At 39.7% G+C, this 18,082-nt stretch overlaps 1 long non-coding RNA gene across 2 annotated transcripts in view; it reads right to left on the bottom strand.

Moving 5' to 3' along the window:
• Positions 1 to 3,115: 3,115 nt before the first annotated feature.
• LOC147168647 (uncharacterized) overlaps positions 3,116 to 18,082 on the bottom strand; it is a 24,148-nt gene continuing 9,181 nt past the window's right edge. The window contains exon 4 of one of the 2 annotated variants that reach the window (XR_015095992.1): positions 3,116 to 4,343. This is a non-coding gene — a long non-coding RNA (uncharacterized LOC147168647). Of the gene's footprint in view, positions 4,344 to 11,880; positions 12,283 to 18,082 lie in introns of those variants that run through there. The other variant, XR_015095993.1, reaches the window with a different exon arrangement.

Genomic DNA, 18,082 nt, shown 5'->3' with positions numbered 1-18,082 from the left:
AGCGTGGTAGACCTGTGGCTGGAGGGAATCATTTCGATGCTCACCGAGCTAAACTCTCACGAGTAACCTGACCTTCAAATTTCTGTTTGCTAAAAAGACTTTATAAACACATAAATACATTTGTATCACACCGAGCTGAGATTGCTTCATTTTGATAAAAGCAAGCTAACTGTGAATGTGACCGTTGATTTTTTTTTTTCTACAAGGTTGATAAGAAACACGGGCACCTGGAGCCGCTCCAGGTGCTGCATGTTGGTGTGTGTGCGTGTGTACACACCGTATATTTATATATACGCGACCATTTTGACATTCACATGTTATAAAAGGGCACAGCGTCATATATGACAACTTCATCACGCCACGCAAGGACAAAAAAAATAGGATTAAAGAGGCTTGACACGCAGCCCTCTTTTCATTTTCTATGAATAGTGTCGGAAACAAAAGGACAGGCGTGGATGGAAGGGCTGCGTGATGAAGACAGACGGTTCCCCTCTGGGCTGAAGGGATGACTGACAGACTAACAGGGTCGCAATCTGACTCCCCCATCCCTGACAAAGGAAATTAAGAGCCACATTCAAATGCAGAGATTGTGAAAGTATAGCTTTCATCTCTTCCAGTGCAGCTGCCAAAGCGGACGCAAGCGAAAAACATGCGCTTGCGTCGACACCCAAGGCGCAGGACAACAAATCAGCATGCGCCTGCTCTTAAAGATGTGCATCCTTTATTACTTTCAGGTTATTGCTTTTTTTTTTCTTTTTTTTTTTTCCTTGACTGGCCTCTGCCTCCAGTTCTCCTTTCTGTTTCCTTTTGATCTCTTTTATGCTGAACGCAATTATATGAAATGGAAACGCTCAAAGAGAAAGCACTCGGCTGTTTTCCCATGTGCAATAACCGCGAGGGCTCATTTCTCAAAGGATATTGATGAATAGATCAGTGTGATGTGACGATGGCGATGTTCTTAACAGTTGTCGTTGGTGTCACGGTCTGGTGGATGTCATGCCTGGTGGCCTAATATAACCTCTCAGTTGACACCCTGCCAGATATCCCAAAGAAACCAATTACTCCCGTGTCTGAAGCGTTTCCCATGCTCCATGCACAAACTTTTATCCTTTGGTCCAAGGCAACAGTTACTCACTTTTTAACTACTGCTTCCATTCCCTTGTTCTCTCAATGTAACACTGTGAGGTTTGGCCTAACAGTGGAACGAGGATGCTTGGAATTTCGTGTTCAAAAAGAAAATGAAAAAAAAAACACCGAAATTTAACAGAAAAATTGCCAACAAATGAATAATTGGCCATTTTCTAAATTACCCTGTTCTGCAACACTATTACAAATAAGAAATTAGATGTGTTCCTTGTTAATTGAACATAACATCAAACATTTTCCAGCCTGGTTTAGTGAAAGCAAGATCATAAATATCATTGCACATTTTTTGGTTTACAAACTTGATTCTGCTGATCTTTTTGAAGCTACCATGTTGTACTAACAGATCATCTGTACAACATCGGCTTTGATAATAATCCTAAAAATGCATTGAAAAATATTTAAGTGGACAAACTCAAGATGTGTTGGCTGCTGGTTGCCCCCCAAATGATCTAAAAGTCTGTAAAGCGGTGCCACAGGGATCTGTTTTAAGACCACTGTTGTTTCCCTTGTATGCTCATGTTTTAATGTTGGTGTAACAAAGAGTTTCAAGATCCTCTTCAGTTGATCTGGTTCTGCAAAACCTACAGTCTGACTTCTGGAATTCAAAGCAGACTTGCTAAACATAAACGAACAAACGAATCAAATTACATGATTTTTATCCCCACCCCAAAAATACAGATTCATGTATGAGTAATATAACTACTGATGATGGGACTCCTTCAGAAAGGATTTCCTGTTAGAGTATCTGGAAATCTAAATTGATGGCAATTTGCCTTTTAAAACGCATGTGACAAAACTTTCAAGCAAACTAAAAACTTTATTGCCAATCTTTTAAAGACATTAATCTTGTCTTCCTCAGTACTGCAGGAAGCAGAAAGTACAAGCTATTTGTATCCATTTTAGACTACGGAGATGTCATTTATACGCTTGCTTTCCCCACCCCCCTCCCCCTACGTTAAAACCACCCGATACAGTTTATCAAGCTGCTGTTGGATTTATAACTGGTGATGGGTTTATGACCCATCACTGTCAACTGTACCAGAATGTCAACTGGACCTCACTGACACTGAGAAGAGAGCGACACTGTTTGCTGTTTATTTATAAGGTCTTTCGTCATCAGACTGAGGTTGGAAAAACTAAATCATTCCAATTGAATAATCTTCTGTCATTGATTCCCTTCAATCATTTTAAGTATTTTATCGTGGACACCATGTATTCTGGATGTACCTTTTAAATTGTTGTTGTTTTATGTTTACAACGAGCATCTATTTGTTTAGATTTTTATTTTTTAATGATTTGTTCCTTTCTACTGCCACCAACTTGTAATAATTTGACTGAAAAGAAATTCCAGTTACTGCAGAACCACCTTCACCAAGCATATGCTTTAGCATCACAGCTCAAGAGGCACGGTCAAGCCCATGACAGGCACATTTGGTGACTCATGCATAACAAAGCTTAAATGTTTTGTTGCTTGCTTGCTTTACTGAAAATCTTCCATTTCTAGACGCTTGGACTTAAAAGGGCAATTATGAAACACTGACAAGGTTTGTCATGTGCAGTAATGTGAAAGTAATGTGACTTTATGTTTGGGGCAGTGATGCAAAGAGCAACAGCTAGCATTGAAACAAAACGTGTTTTCTTGGTCCACCATGACAGCATCACATACTGAATGACAACCTACAAAACAAAATCCTGGATAATACATTCAGCAGCCACGCTGTGTGCCTACTTGCAGCATGGTAAAATGGTAAAACATGAATCACAAGTGTATCAAATGCATCCCTCACGAAAAAAAGATTTTGTCCTCTAGCTTGATGTAAAAATATCATAAAAATAGTATTCTGCAAAAAATACCAAGCGGTGAAAACCGACAAACTTCTGTTGCCGTGGAAAGCTTTTTGTTCACCACAGCTATAAACCCTTTGAGACAAAGGCTCTTCTTTATCCGTCTCAACGCAACCGAGCTTTACGCTGGGGATAAACTCTGTACGTGTATACCGTTATATACCAGCATGGTGGCTGACTGTGTGTAAGAACATGATTCTTAGTCATTCAGTAGATTTTGTCCGTAACTGTGGTTTAACAAGTTTTAACTACCAGGACTTAGAGGAGGAATTGTATATCCCTAATAGACTGGTACCTTTGCATTGTCATCATGATAATTCACTCCCAGCCATTTTCACTGAAGCAATCCCCTTCGCTCCCGGCTGTTTTACTGGATTTTGACTGATTGTGCAAGGCCCACAGAATATTGTGTTCTATTGCTATAAAAACATAGAACCTACCAAAAGCAAGATTAGAGTCTCTTCTTTCATCAGGAAAAAAAAGTATATTTCTATCTGTTTCCGTTTTGCCGCAATTAGCATTAGACTATAGCTAAGTTTCATCATTGTTCACAACTCTATTTAGAATTGCTGTTGAAGCTTTTTTCCAACATGGCCCTGGTTGATCTCTTTTGCTCTGCTGCCACCTGCTGGCCGTTTGTGTATTAACTATCATTTCTTCAACTGTTCTTTGCAGTTGACAGGCTGCATCAAAGCATTAAAAAAAATGGTTAAAAAACATATAAATATGTATTTGGGACACTTATAACATTTCAAATAGAATGTATTTATACATTTTGGGGAGCAAATGAGTTAAAGTTATTTAAAATTGTGTTGTTGTTACATCCAGCAACGGAGCATCCATCGAGCAGGTCGGCTCGCCTTCAGGTGCGTCACATTTCCGTGTTTAAGTTTGAATTAGCTCCGCCCTGCCGTCCGTCAGCAATGAATGTCCGTGCAGAAACACAAAATATTGGTTACGCAGCATAATATTGGCTCTTCCGGGTCGCGCAAAAATGATTTTTTTTAAATTACTATCATGAGTATTTTGATGTAAATATCGACTTTAATGGTGAAATCCGACGAGTCGAAATTCGGGTTACATCGCCAGGGTAGGAACGGAACTCAGCCGTAACTCGAGGACTCCTTATATAATATTGATAATAATTGAAGAATATAACAATCAATACACAATAACACACTGTCCTCAGCATTGCTTATCGAGTCCTTTGCTGTCTCACTTGTTCTCAATCGCCCCGCTGTTCACTGAAGGGTCCTTCAGGAGTCTTCATATGAAGTACAGCGTTAGCGTGGAGTCATTAGGATCCGTCTCTCCAGTAATAAGTCCATTTCTGATTTCGTTGTTTGAGGACTCTATGAGTAAGTGAATAAAATTTCAATTAAAAAAGTAGGGACAAGGGGGGAAAAAAACTTTCAAATAAGAAAGGCCTTCAGTATAATTATGTTTTTGAGAGATGCGTTGAATGCAATTGTCTTACTTTGACTACGATTGTGAGGTATTTCCTGACCGATACCAATCAGGAGGGACTAACAAGTGTTACGTGACTCTGGCAAATGCCACCATTAATATGCAGCCGTGCCAACAAACTAGTTTCGCTCTGCGTTTTAAAAGCGGAGGAAGCGACGTGAAAGCAAACTGTGATGTATCGTGAATTCACAGCGCGCAGCTTGACAATGGCGTTAGTCACACCCCTGGTGCCGAATGTCTCATTTCTATTCCCCCCACAGAGCTCATCGGATTGATCTCCCAAGAAACCGCTGCTTGGTGTCAAGATGCCATGCGACTCTGTCAACTCCATTGAAGATGTAGACTTGAGTTTTGATTGTATTTATTTTCTTTTAAACACAGCACACAAATCCTCACTGGAGTTAACTGAAACAGCACTTGTATCAATGAGCACAACTATCAAACTGCAATCATGCACAAGTGGTTGGCTCCACAAATTGATGCCGTGGCTCCATTATAGCATAATTGTTAGTTTTAGAATTGTAGCATATTAACTCATTGACTGCCATTGACGGGTATAGACGTCAAAAATTCATTAGTTTCTATTAGTAGTAAAACCTAGAGATATTTTTTTTTTACATTTACAACAGATATAGCATTTGTGATTAATCGTGAGTTAGCTATTGAAATCAAGCGATTAATTAAAAAAGTTAAATTTAAAAAAATAGATAATTTTAAAAAATTAGGGGTATCGGGCGGTTAAAATTTGTAATCGTAATTAATCGCATGACTTCAGTAGTTAACTCGCGATTAATCACAAATGTTATATCTGTTCTAAATGTACAATAAAAAATTATAGGTTTTCATACTCTAGTTAACAAAAGTGGGGGAAAATTTTTAATTAGTAGAAATAGTTCAAATGAATTTTTGACGTCTATAGCCGTCAATGGCAGTGAATGAGTTAATAATGTAATTTTAGGGCACACTCTCAAGAAAGATGATGATACATTGACAGTCTGTATTCTTCATTAGATAACATTTCAAACTTGTGGCATCACAACACTTTGTGGTCCTAACATGATTTTAATAATTGTGAAATGGTCAAATAAATATATCTGTCATTTTATCCCAATTCTTCATTGGCCCAAGAAATAAGTGAGTTTTACGAAAATCCAGTTAATTGCACCTGCCTTTTTGTTGTTTTTGCTGTGAAAATATCATTCACAAAATAGGGTCATCCGAGATGCTTTACAAAGTGAAATCTAAACCAGATAAGAAGGTGAACAGCTTGAGATGAATAAGCCTTTTACTTCCAGGGATTGCCATGGGAATGATTCAGCTAATCAGCTGAATAAGAATACAATCCTCGCAAATTGTTCTTGGCAGGTTGTTAATAGGCAACATTTTTACTCATTTTGCAGTTACAGCATGTTCCTCGTTGGAAAAAGTTTCCGTCAGTCCCATAATGAAGACGGTCAATAACGCTGGATTTAGAACATGCAAACATGAAAAATCAATGAGTCATTGTGGCTAAATTGCTGATAATGATGAGTGCGTATAGATCCAACACACCTAACATGCTGTAGCGTATCGTGACAACAATCAATAGGTTCCTAGCAACCCTTCAGCTGGCTCCGCTCTGTGTGGGCTTTGCATGTTCTCGTCATGAATAAGTTGATTTTGTCCACTTGTGTTTCTGCCTACGCACCCCAATGTGCTCAATTAAAACGGAGCCTCAGGTGAGCCGCTAGTTGGTGTAAGTATTAGTGTAAATGTCACGGCTTGCAAAGCACGCAATTGTTTCGCAGCTCCATCTCCACAAGATGTCTAACAACCTACATTTTACATCTCCTCCGTAACATTGATGTCCTCCCGCACAAAACAAATGTCGGGGGTGGCCTATTTTCACCTGTGCCATCTTGATTAAAAAGCTGCTATTGAATCTTGTCACATGTTCAAACTTGACTTTGTTGTTTGATTGCCGAAAACTAGTTGACCAGAAGATGAGCAGTCATTTGTTTCTTGCGGTTGCTTTCTCTCATTTTGACAATTAGCAATTACCTGTCGAGATAGCTATTCATTTTACAAGGGCCTTAATTGCAGATTCTTAAGACATCATTTACTAAACCAGGACAGCTCATCATTCTGTTATTCAGGCTACACTTGCACTAGGAATTAAATTAAAAAGGCAAGTTGCGACCATGGAGAAGCGCTATACAATGAGAGCGATAATGTGTGCATTATGTACATAGTATCAAAACAGCAGACTGAGGGGCCTAAATTGGCTCAACACCAGCTGTCTAATTAGCTTTATCCTACTCTTGAAAAGCCAACAGTGATGGGATAGTTTTATGTGTTCTGTTTCCCCCCCAGAAATCAGAACACTGCAGAGAGAGAGAGAGAGAGAGAGAGAGAATGCACAGATTGGATCATACATTAAGTCCATGAAAAACCTTCCCTCGCTTATTTTGGCAACACTCACTAGAGGCAAGGGTAGAATTTACATTTTAATAAAGACTTAGCTGATTGCCATTTAGGCAGTTTCTCCCAAACTGCTAGATTGAATATTTCCAGAAAAATACACGGTTTATATCCACCATGTTCACCTAAGAGTATGACTTTGTGCCTTTGGACGACAACTACTGCCCTATTTCCCTTGCGTATAAAGAAATGGGCCGGCCAAGTATAGAGCCTATTCTCACGGGCTTAGAAAAAAACTTTAGCTTTTTTGGAAAAAAATAATTTGCCATTGCCTTGGTGTGCGTTTCTCTATATCACTGGCGTCGGGCCAAACATGCCGTTTTTGGGGGTCTGATTTCGGAGGTACAACGATTCCGTCCGACGCCCTCCACCTCATCCTTTAACCATTACCCTTTTACCCCAGGGATCGTCAATCAGCAGCCTACGGGCTGGAGTTCAATATTAAAAAATAAAAATAAATTACTCTAGCTGAACAGTCTTAAATTGTAATAACAAGTGTTCAGCGCTCGATGAAAGATAATGCTAAGCACCTCCAACCCCAAGACCCACATTAGGTTGAAAAAAAATGGTGTATTTCAGGTAAAATAGGAAGCAGATTATATGTTCACCAAATCTAAATGCAAACCGATCTGCCTAATTTGCTTAAAGACACTATGAGCCATAAAAACATTTTTGCCCACAAAAAACTGTTGGAAAAAAATGAGGAATTACTAAATTTCATATTATATTATAATAATTAATAGTGTTACAAACTAGGGACGACGATGGCAATATCGCTTTTTATTAAAATTCCCTCGATATCGTCGTCATTATGTCACGATATTAAAAGCAGCACATCTGTTAAAAGGTGAGGTCATGTATTCCACTTGTGCAGTTCTAGCACCCTCTGGTGGTTAGTTTTAGGGCTGAACGATTATGGAAAATAATCTAATTGCGATTGTTTTTTCCCCCCCAAAAAATTATGAAGAAATGCAATGATTTTTTCCAAGGTCCTTTTCAAATGAATTTTTTACCCAACAAAAAGTTAATTATAATAAACAAGATTGGATCTATTATAGAATACAGGACCTTAAGATACTACAATTACAGTTAAAGTTACAATTTACCACTTCAACATATCCAACTTTTCATGTTGCATGAAACATGGCATGTAAATACTGCACTTTTAAAACAGTGCAGTTTAATTTTAATTAGGAATATTTTGGCCACTCTGGCAGTTATCACTCCCATAAATCAGTCATAGCAGCAATTTCTTTTCAACTTCTCCACCAAAAAACATTCCTTTTCGCCAGCTTAATTGTGAGGTTCATATCGTGATATTTATCGCTTCGTGACGTTTGGATATCATTACATCAATAATGCTTCAGCCCGAACAGATGTCTCTTTGCAGTTGAGTGAATGATAACTTTTGAGGAAATTGACATTCTAGTCATGTGCATGCCAAAGCGGCATCCTGGGTTATCAAAGACAAGTGTACTTAAAAGTGTGGCTCTTGATGTATGCTCACTAGGCACAAGTGATAGTTGGGTGTACACTATAAATGATAAATACCACATAATGTAATCGCATAGATGCACACACACATGCCACTTGAGAGCTTATTGGAGAAACATACTGCCCTGTAAACATAGTGAAACAGCGGAGACGCTATTTGGGGATATTTATATGCTTTGCAATTACAATGCAGCCCCAGCAAGACATTTGTATGCATTCAAAATATTCTCAACCTTTGTACAAAATAGTAGATATGAGACCCCAGCAGGAAGATTTAGGGCTCCGGGGAATGCGGATTTCATTTTTGTGGTGACAGGTACGGAGAGAAGTAGCGGGAGTTCGTTGACAGGTGGCACAGTGACGAGCGCTGCTGACGAATTTTGTTCAAACGAAGACGTAACACGTCACTATCGCCGGGACTTGTCACTTCACTGTCATTTAGCGACAGCCTGTGTGGGAGTGAAGACCAATCCACATGCATGCGTCGTTATCGGGCGCACTGCAGTCGGAGGCTTGAGCTCTGACTGGTCAGGGATCAGCGACCGACGCTGTTCGCCAGTCATCGCTTATAAAAATCAAAGACATTAAAAGCTCTTCCAGCTGGGAAAAACAAATATGCTCGTGTTGTCAGGCGGCCCTGACATTGTTTTAAAAATCAACAGATTCTCCCTTGTGAATGGCATTGGCTCCTGGCACCTCCAGAGTAGGAGACATCTTATCTAGCGCTCTCCCTTCTTATCACACAGCCCCAGTGGAAACTATTGCGAGCAGGCGGGTTGTCATATGGCACGCGGCGCCGTGACAAGCCGCAGCTCGGCAGAGTTTGCCACACCACTGGCGGCTCCTAAGTGATAATACATAACACAACAGTACCTGTGGGCTCTTAGATAGCGCCAAGGGGAAATATGAACCCCGTGGTGATCTGTATCTGTCTTATTAAAGAGCTGACCTTGACCACTGGGGAAAACTGGATTAGTATGATTTCCAACAAAGAGGCAGGATGATGTTATGCTGTTGAAATGAAGAGCCTCTTCTTTTTTTATGCCCTCGTCCTGGCTTTCGCTTTTTTTTTTCCCCCCGCCCTCGCTCTCAATGTCTTGTTTTTACTGGCAGTGTTCATTGTCCTATTAAACAAAAGGAAGGGCCGATGCACCAGGCTGTGGCCGGGCATCTGCCAGCATAAAGTAAACACGGCACCCAATCAAACACACGCAACATATTCAACTGTCACGCTACCGGCATAAAGAGAGTCTTACATGCGCCTACTTTCATACATCTATGTGAACTTTTGAGGTAAAGCTCTTTTATCTGTCATCTGTGACTCCTTTATTGTACAGAGCGCTTCGGGCGAGCACTGCGGCACGGTCGAATGGTTGCAACCTTGAACACAGTGACCTTTGCTCGCTTTAAATCTATGTTGAACACCAGTAATTGTGGAAGAGAAAACGAATGGTCTCAAAGGACGAAGGCCAGTTCTTGACTAAATTAATGGAAATGTATTTACATCGCTGAATTGACTGCGGGACATTGAATTGACCTTACATTAAAGGGTCACTTCACTCATTTCTCTTCTCCCGTGTGAGGCATTAGTGCCCGCTTTCCTCCTCCTCCCTTTGTCCCCCCGCCCCCTTCCCTTTTCTCATACTCTCTCTCTCTTCTTGTTCCTCTGCGTTCACCGTCAGACCTTATCTCAAAGACCAGATCACTATGGCAACAATTAGTCACATCATCATCGCCCACACTCGCGTTTGATGGCAGTTTTTACTTTGGAGGGTTTGTCAGAGGCGCTCATACCTCAATGGCGCGTAGCCAAATTTGCTGGAATGACGAAGGAGCAATGTTGCCATCTGTTGGATTGGTATCTTTCCAGGCAGCCGGTGACGCTGAAAACCATCCAGAGTTGCTGTGATGACTAATGACTGTCAATCACACGTCAATTAAGACCTTCAGTTTCCGAGTTGGAACCACGCAGAGCCATAAATGTCCCCCCCCCTGTGCAAAGGTCAGCTTCCCTCCTCGGGAAAGCTAGCGTAAAATGTCGCCATTCACCAATGAGAGAGGCATACAGATGTGACTCAGGTAGCATTGGACAGCCTGGAGGATGGCAGCTCGTCAAATTAGATCTGGAGCATTTGGGCTCATAATCAGGATCCACATTTATTCACTGCGTGTCATTTTGTATGTCTCTTAATGAAATGAGCGCTCTCACACAGCAAGAGCCCATCTAATGTGAGAGATAATCTATTGGCTGAGATTTTGGCTCAATGTAACAATTACAACCTCGGTTCTGTCTGTTCCCCCGGAGGCAATCATTACATTTTTTCCTCATCTTTTCTTTTCTCCCATCATTAACTGATGAAATATTTCATAGTAAGAAATAATGTTCCATGTAGTGGGCAGATCATTGCTCTTGTTATTTATTCCGGTCGCGTTAATCTATGCCGGGGAGCGGGCGTTATGTTTACTTACATTATCAGGTGTTCTCCAGTAGACGCCGCCGAGAAAGATTTCTCTCAGCACTGTGACTGTGTGGTTGCAAGTGAATTACTGCAGTCTCCAAGTAAATAAACACTTCATATCTTATGGCGTCTGCTAACATTCAAGCCTTTGGCTACATCTTATCTTACTGTGTTAGTTTGATCTCTATGGCTGGTATCAGTATTGAAAGCTAATGGTAAATTGAACAGTTAATGGCTACAATTAACACAGTTTGAGGTGAAATTTTTCAAAATGTGGAAATATGACACAGGATCGCTGAATTTTCTGTCATGGTCATATTCTTTGTAAGGAATATTTGGAACTTTGGGTATCAAGTTTTTCATACTCTAAATAAATGTATACAGTGTTAATCTAAAATGATGTTAAAGCCTGTATCTCAGGGTGTTTGTAAACGAATAAAACTCTTTGCCATGTTCAAAATTTCTTGCCGACAAGATAAAACTGCGATCATTAAAAATGTTTATGAACGTTTTTGCAACTGTTCGTGATCTTTAACGAACCCTGACGAAAAGCCAACATTCGCTATGTTCGCAAACACTCGATACTACGATACCCCATTAACTCATTCACTGCCATTGACGGCTATTTCTATCAGTTTAACATTTGTTTCCACTTTTGTTAAGAATATGAAAACCTAAGTTTCCCCTTTTGCTAAAAAGAGTATGATTACAAATTTTAATCGCCTAACGCCCCAAATTTTTAATAATGTTTTCTCTTCTTTTTTTTTTATTCTTTCACTGCCATTGACGGCTATAAACGTCAAAAATTAATTTAAACTATTTATTAGTTTAAAAAAAAAATCGACTTTTGTTAAGAATATGAAAACCTAGATTTTTTTATTGTACATTTAGAACAGATATAAAAAAAATAATTTTATTTTTTTTATTTATTCACTGCCATTAACGGCTATAATCGTCAAAAATTCATTTAAACTATTTCGATTAGTTTAACTTTTTTTTCCACTTTTGTTAGAAAGAGTATGAAAACCTAGATTTTTTTAAATTGTACATTTAGAACAGATATAACATTTGTGCTTAATTATGAGTTAACTAGTTTTGTCATGCGATTAATTACAATTAAAAATGTTAATCGCCTGAGGCCCCTAATTTTTTAATAATCTTTTTTTTTAATGAATTGATGGCAGTGAATGAGTTAAGAGTCCAAAGATTCGGAAAATCCATCCATCCATCTTTTTCTGCTTATCCGGGGTCAGGTTGTAGCATAAGTGGGGAACCCCAGACTTCCCTGTCCCCAGCCACTTTGTCCAGCTCTTCGGGGGGTGATCCTGAGGTGTTTCCAGGTCAACCGGAAGATACAGTCTCTCCCGCGTGTCCTGGGTCGTCTTCGGGGCCTCCTGCCGGTGGGACATGCCTGGAACACCTCACCAGGGAGATATACACGAGACATACTGATCAGATGACCAAGCTTCTCACCCTATATCTAAGGGAGAGCCCGGACACCCAAATGTCATTTGTATCTGGGATCTTGTTTTTTCTGTCACAACCCACAGCCCGTGACCGGTGAGAGTAGGAATGTAGATCGATCAGTCTTTCTTTAATATGAATAGAGTCCACATCACTGCAGACGCTGGCCTGATTCAGCTGTCGATCTCCTGTTTCATTCTTTACTCACTCGTGAACAAGACCGAAAGATACTACACTACAGGGTCTCTGATTTGGAGGTGTTGATTCTTATCCTTGCCCCACCGCTCTAGTTAGAGTTACAGATTGCAAAACCACATCATCTGCAAAAAGCAGAAACCCCTCTGCTGCACATGGAAATTCTGTCCATAAAAGTTCAAATTCAGTGACAAGGCTCAGCCATATCAAAGCCCAATCGTCACAGGAACAAACAAATCCGACTTCCTGTCACCAATGCGGACCACACTCTGACACCGGTTGTGCAGTGACCAAACAAGCATGTATTAGTATCCTCCCTTAGGAGATTCCTCAGGGGACACAGGACACAGTCTTCGCCTTCTTCAAGTAGACTGGTTGGGTGAACCCCCCATGCACCCGAGAGGACACTTGCCGAGGATGTAGAGCTGCTCCACTGGTCCACTGCAAGGACAAAATGGCGCTGTTCCTCCTGAATCTGAGATGAACCCTCCTCCTCCAGCACCCCTGAATAGACCTTACCAGCTGGAACGTACCTTCTCCTAAAAGTGGGACCACCGCCCCGGTCTGCCAATCCAGAGGCACCATCCCCAATGTCCATTTGATGTAGTGGAGGCGTACCAAGCAGGAAAACCCCACATCAACCAAAGTATTTAGGAACTCCAGGTGGAACTCATCCACCCCTGGAATCTTGCCACCGAGGAGCTTTTTCCCCAACTTCATGACTTTGCTCAAATCTTTTATGAGCAGAATTTTGAAATGTTCATTTGGCAGTTGTTTAAGTCATAGAAATCAAGTTTCAAAACACTCCACACATCTGATTTTAATTAGTGGAATTACAGAACTGGATGAAATGTCACATATCAGACACCAAAGAAATCAAGACATCAATGAAATGAACTTTCACTTTACTCACACTATTCAGTGCTAACTGAACCCACGCTGCCTGCACCGAAGTCGGGCAGATACATGCACCACTACACGATTAATGACTCCATATAAGAATAGCTCTATAATAATTACAGTAGTTTTCTCAACACTTAGTAAGCACCAACAGCTTGACACCATCTGTCACGTTCCTGTTCCTGCGAAATCAATGGGCCACAACTATGGAATTGCCAAAAGACAAACAATTGCAGGTTACAGCTGCTACCATTCCTGTAGGAGGCTAAAATGTGTGCCTTAAATTCCACTTAGCTGTGGAATATAATGATATATCATATATAAAATGTATCAATTCCTGTAAAAGGCAGACCACACCAGACAGCCACTCATTCACACCGTGGGAATTGAGCCCACGCAGCGTGCTGTATCTATCACCGAACAAAGATACCCCGATTAAAACTAAGTCAGGCAAGTGAACATCTACGCAATCAGTGACTTATTATTTTATGGACAATTGTGCACTAAAATAAAACAACAGCTAGCCCCATGCCCATGAAATGATCAACTTCAAGACAAATGGCCATGCTATGGAAAGAGCACATGACGTAGCAGCAAAACTATTAAAAACATGCATACGCGAAGGAAAATAAATTATGAATGGAAACTCATGTAAAGTCAACTGAAAATATAGACCGACTTGTGAGAGTTCAAATGAAGTTGTCATATGCAATTAGGCCTATGAGGTTTTTGCCAATCTTGAATATGTAGCTTTCTGCTACAATGTATATTTCACCACATTCCCATTTGCATGTATATTACATTTTGAAAGTACTGTACATGCTCCTTCATGTACAGATGAATTTGACCCCAAGCCAACAATAAAGAATGTAGACTATTTCCATGTCATTTATTGTCAAATGCATTATAATTTCATAGTTTCCTCACCAAAGTGCAGCTATCTTTGGCTGCATAATGTAGTACTCTGCCATAGCATAAACAATCCTTCACCGGTTAAAAAAAAAATGTAATTAACAAAAAAATTAACAAAAAACTTGCCTTAAAGATATTGCAGATTTTCTGCATTTTTAGCTCCACAAATTAAAGCGTATACCTCATTGCAGTTCATTATTTATTCATTTGAAGCATATATCCATGCACAGACATTTTCCTCTTCAGAGACCTGACATTGAAAAACCTAAGTCATAATTTATCTTTAAAACTAAAAAAAAATAAAAAAAAATACCTGTTTGCACTCCATATGACCTCCTAGCAAGCAGCCGAGTAGAAACATTGTCTTGATAACAACAGATAAAAATGGTTTATGGCTTGTCTTTCAATTACTGCAATATTTTCCATGCTTCCCACCTCTCATTCAAGTTTATGAAGGTTATCACGACACAGATACTTTGTTTGATGATCCCTTATTGGTTCATGTTATCCATGGATTCCGTTTTCCTTATTATGTACCTGTTGTGGATGCAACTGGTATGTAATTGGTGTTTGTTAGTTTTGTTCCACGTGGGTGGTAATCATGTATTCTGTTCCTGTATGTTGTTTTTACTTATTTTTTTATTCTTTTCGTTTTTAATTAGATTTTATTAAAAAAAAAAAAAATGTTTTTATTTAATAGAAAATGCATTTAAGTTTACTTTTTAAAATTGTAGTATTAGTTTTTTATGTGGAGCATTTTTCCAATGCAATATTTTTATTTATTTTTTTAAAGGTAAATATTACTGTGTAATAAAATAAACTACAATTTACAAACAACCGTTTGACTTTCCTTCTTCCGCACAGCTGCACAGTAATACAGAAATAAATTAACCCCAATAATTCTAGTATTGTTTGTTTTTTTAAAAAGCACTCTCATTTTTATTTTATTTTGTTAATGGTTTTTTTTTCAATTTTACTTTTAGTTATGTCAGTTTTTGTTAACTATACAAACTTTGGTGTGCGCCCATTGATATTTTAGCTCAGCTAGTATTCTTTAGAACAGTTGCTGTTACGTGGCACCTTTCATGACTAATCACACCATCAAACCACATCCAGTGTGCAGTGACTGTGCACTTTTTCTTAAAACATTTGCCAACCCTGAAAAGTCCACCATACAAGACGTCTTCAAGACTTCATTGATCTTCTTCGGAACATTTAGCTATCAGAGTAGGAGGCACGGTGCGCATGATGAAACACACGGAGACCATCCACCATCCCCACAGAAGAGGTCAGGGAGAAGCAGCTACAGTAAAACCACAAAGCACATCCAGACATCATTATTGATGAGATGGACTTCATGCTATGCTGTGTCTATCACCGAACAAAGATACCCCGATTAAAAATGGCCACTAGTGGGTGGCTGCAGCTTTTAAGCCTCTGGCACATGCAGACTATTGGAGTGAGTCCGAGGTATTGATAAGGACACGCACGCAGTGCCGTCAGGAAGAGAGGGCGAGGAAGTAGTCAGCCATTGAGCTGTAGTGTAATTAAAGTGCAGGTGGGGGGGGGGGGTTGTGGGTTTTTCATGCTGTCTTTCTCATTGACTTTCATCCATGTGAGAGCAAGGTCACCAGCAAGGTGTTTAGAGCAATCTCCACAAATTGTTGGACTGGGCCTTGATAATCTCCAAGGTTTTTAATGGATCTAAGATCTGTTTACCAAGTGAGTGCACTTCACAAAGTCATTTGGCAATTGTTTTAACCTCTAACGCAATAATAGAACTGGAATTGGCTTTTTGATCAATGACATCAGTGGTTAGGTTGATATATTCAATAAGCACGACAACCTTGAGCCTCATAGAATTACTGTGTGTTTATGTGTGTAAATGTGCCGGTGTGAATTACATAAAGAGGTGGGTGGTCTCTTTGTATTTCACTCTGGCACTGTACAGAGTATAGCGCACCACTGGAATTCTCACTTGAGAAGGCATTACTTTACATTTTGTCTTGGTGGGTAAAGTTTTGATTATCAAATGAAATTAAAAATGCTTGAGTTTGAATTGATTATGTTACAAATTATTACAATTAAGTAGAATTGTTGATTAATCATGTCTAGAAGCCACTGAGATTAAAATGAAGTGCACTAATAGGGTGCAACCAGCAGAGGCGCTGTTGATTCACCCAATCCAAAGCCATTGATAGAACAGTTTGGCCAACTCGGTTTCAGCTGGGTAACAAGATGGCGTCCATATGTCTGACCCAATCATCTATTTTCTACAATGCGTCTCCAGTGAGCCTTTCCCAGCTGGCGTCAGCTAAAAAGGCAGACAACACACCGCTTAGCTGCTTGCCAGTCAATCACAGGGCACATGTAGAGACAGAAAACTATTGACACATTCACACCATTACGGAGTGGAAATTGAACCCAAACTGCTTGCATGGAAATCAGGAGAATGCATCACCTCAGCATCAATAACTACCAACTGTATACATGCTCAGCTACTTTGCTTCATGAAAAACCAACAGCATCATGTCAATGCCAGCTGTTCCAGCTAAAAACATAGTGAAGAAAAAGATGCTTCTCAAAATAAACATCTGCGGTGGTGAAAAGCTTTCCAATTATTTATTAATTAATCGGTGGTGCACCGCCTCATAGAGCAATGTTTGCTCACTTCAAGCAACTAAATAAGGTAAACTAAAATACATCATACAACATGCAGTGCAGTTGTGCCCAATGCAAACTGCAACCACCAAAATTAAACAGAATACAATTTTAAATGGAGTATTATAATTGACACTACAGTATGATTTAATTGCAATGGTTTTACTCGCATGACTTTTGAGCAGAATGGGTTAGTTTTACCCAAGGTTGGGTTGACCCAGCAGAGTGGGTTGAAGATTTAATTTGGGCGGGCTGAAGAGCTGAAGCTGATCACCAGTTTGGAGTTTTGCATCCTGAAGTAGAAGTACATTTAAACGGAAAGTCAACCCCCCAAAAAATTATTCACAATAATAAGTTGTTTTCAACCCTACTAGTTTAAATATGGTACTGTATTCTGGTCAATATTGTGTTAGTGGAACATGAATTAAGCAGCAAAATCCAGTCGTCAGAAGGTGGCCATTTTGCCACTTACTGTCAAGGGAAAATGACATCCAACCAATCACAGCTCAGCTTCAGAAAACAGATGAGCTGTGATTGGTCGTTACCTGAGCCCTGAGCAACTGTGACGTCATCTTCAGTCGACCGCAAGTGGCAAAATGGCCGCTGGATTTTGCTTCATAACTCAGATTCCACAAATGTAATATTAATCAGAATGTCATGTTTAGACTAGTGAGGTCCCATATAACATATTATTGTTAAGAAAAGGTTATGGTTTACGTCCCCATTAATGTAATATTCTTAGAAAACATTGGTGGCGTGTGAATGGCTCAGAGGGTAAACACCGCTGACTTTGGACACCGGAGAAAATGCTGGTAATGAAAATTGGATTAGCGCTGCTAATAAAATCAGTATCGCTTTTAACCATTGTTAACCCGGTAACCAATTTCTTGGTAGATTTAACTCATCAGTATGGGTATTTTTTACCCAATGGTTGATCAAAATCTTGACCCAACGTGCTGTGTTAAATCCTCAACCCAATGTGCTGGGTATAAATAACCCAGTCCATTTTGGACCCAGTGCTGTGTTAGCTATTTCACCCAGCAGTCATTTAAAGTTATGTTATGTATGGTGATTATAGC

This window comes from Leptonotus elevatus, chromosome 9 (genome assembly GCF_054856555.1).
Source record: "Leptonotus elevatus isolate MCC_2025b chromosome 9, RoL_Lele_1.0, whole genome shotgun sequence".
Classification (NCBI taxonomy): Eukaryota; Metazoa; Chordata; class Actinopteri; order Syngnathiformes; family Syngnathidae; genus Leptonotus; species Leptonotus elevatus.
This window is presented reverse-complemented; position numbering and strand designations above follow the sequence as displayed.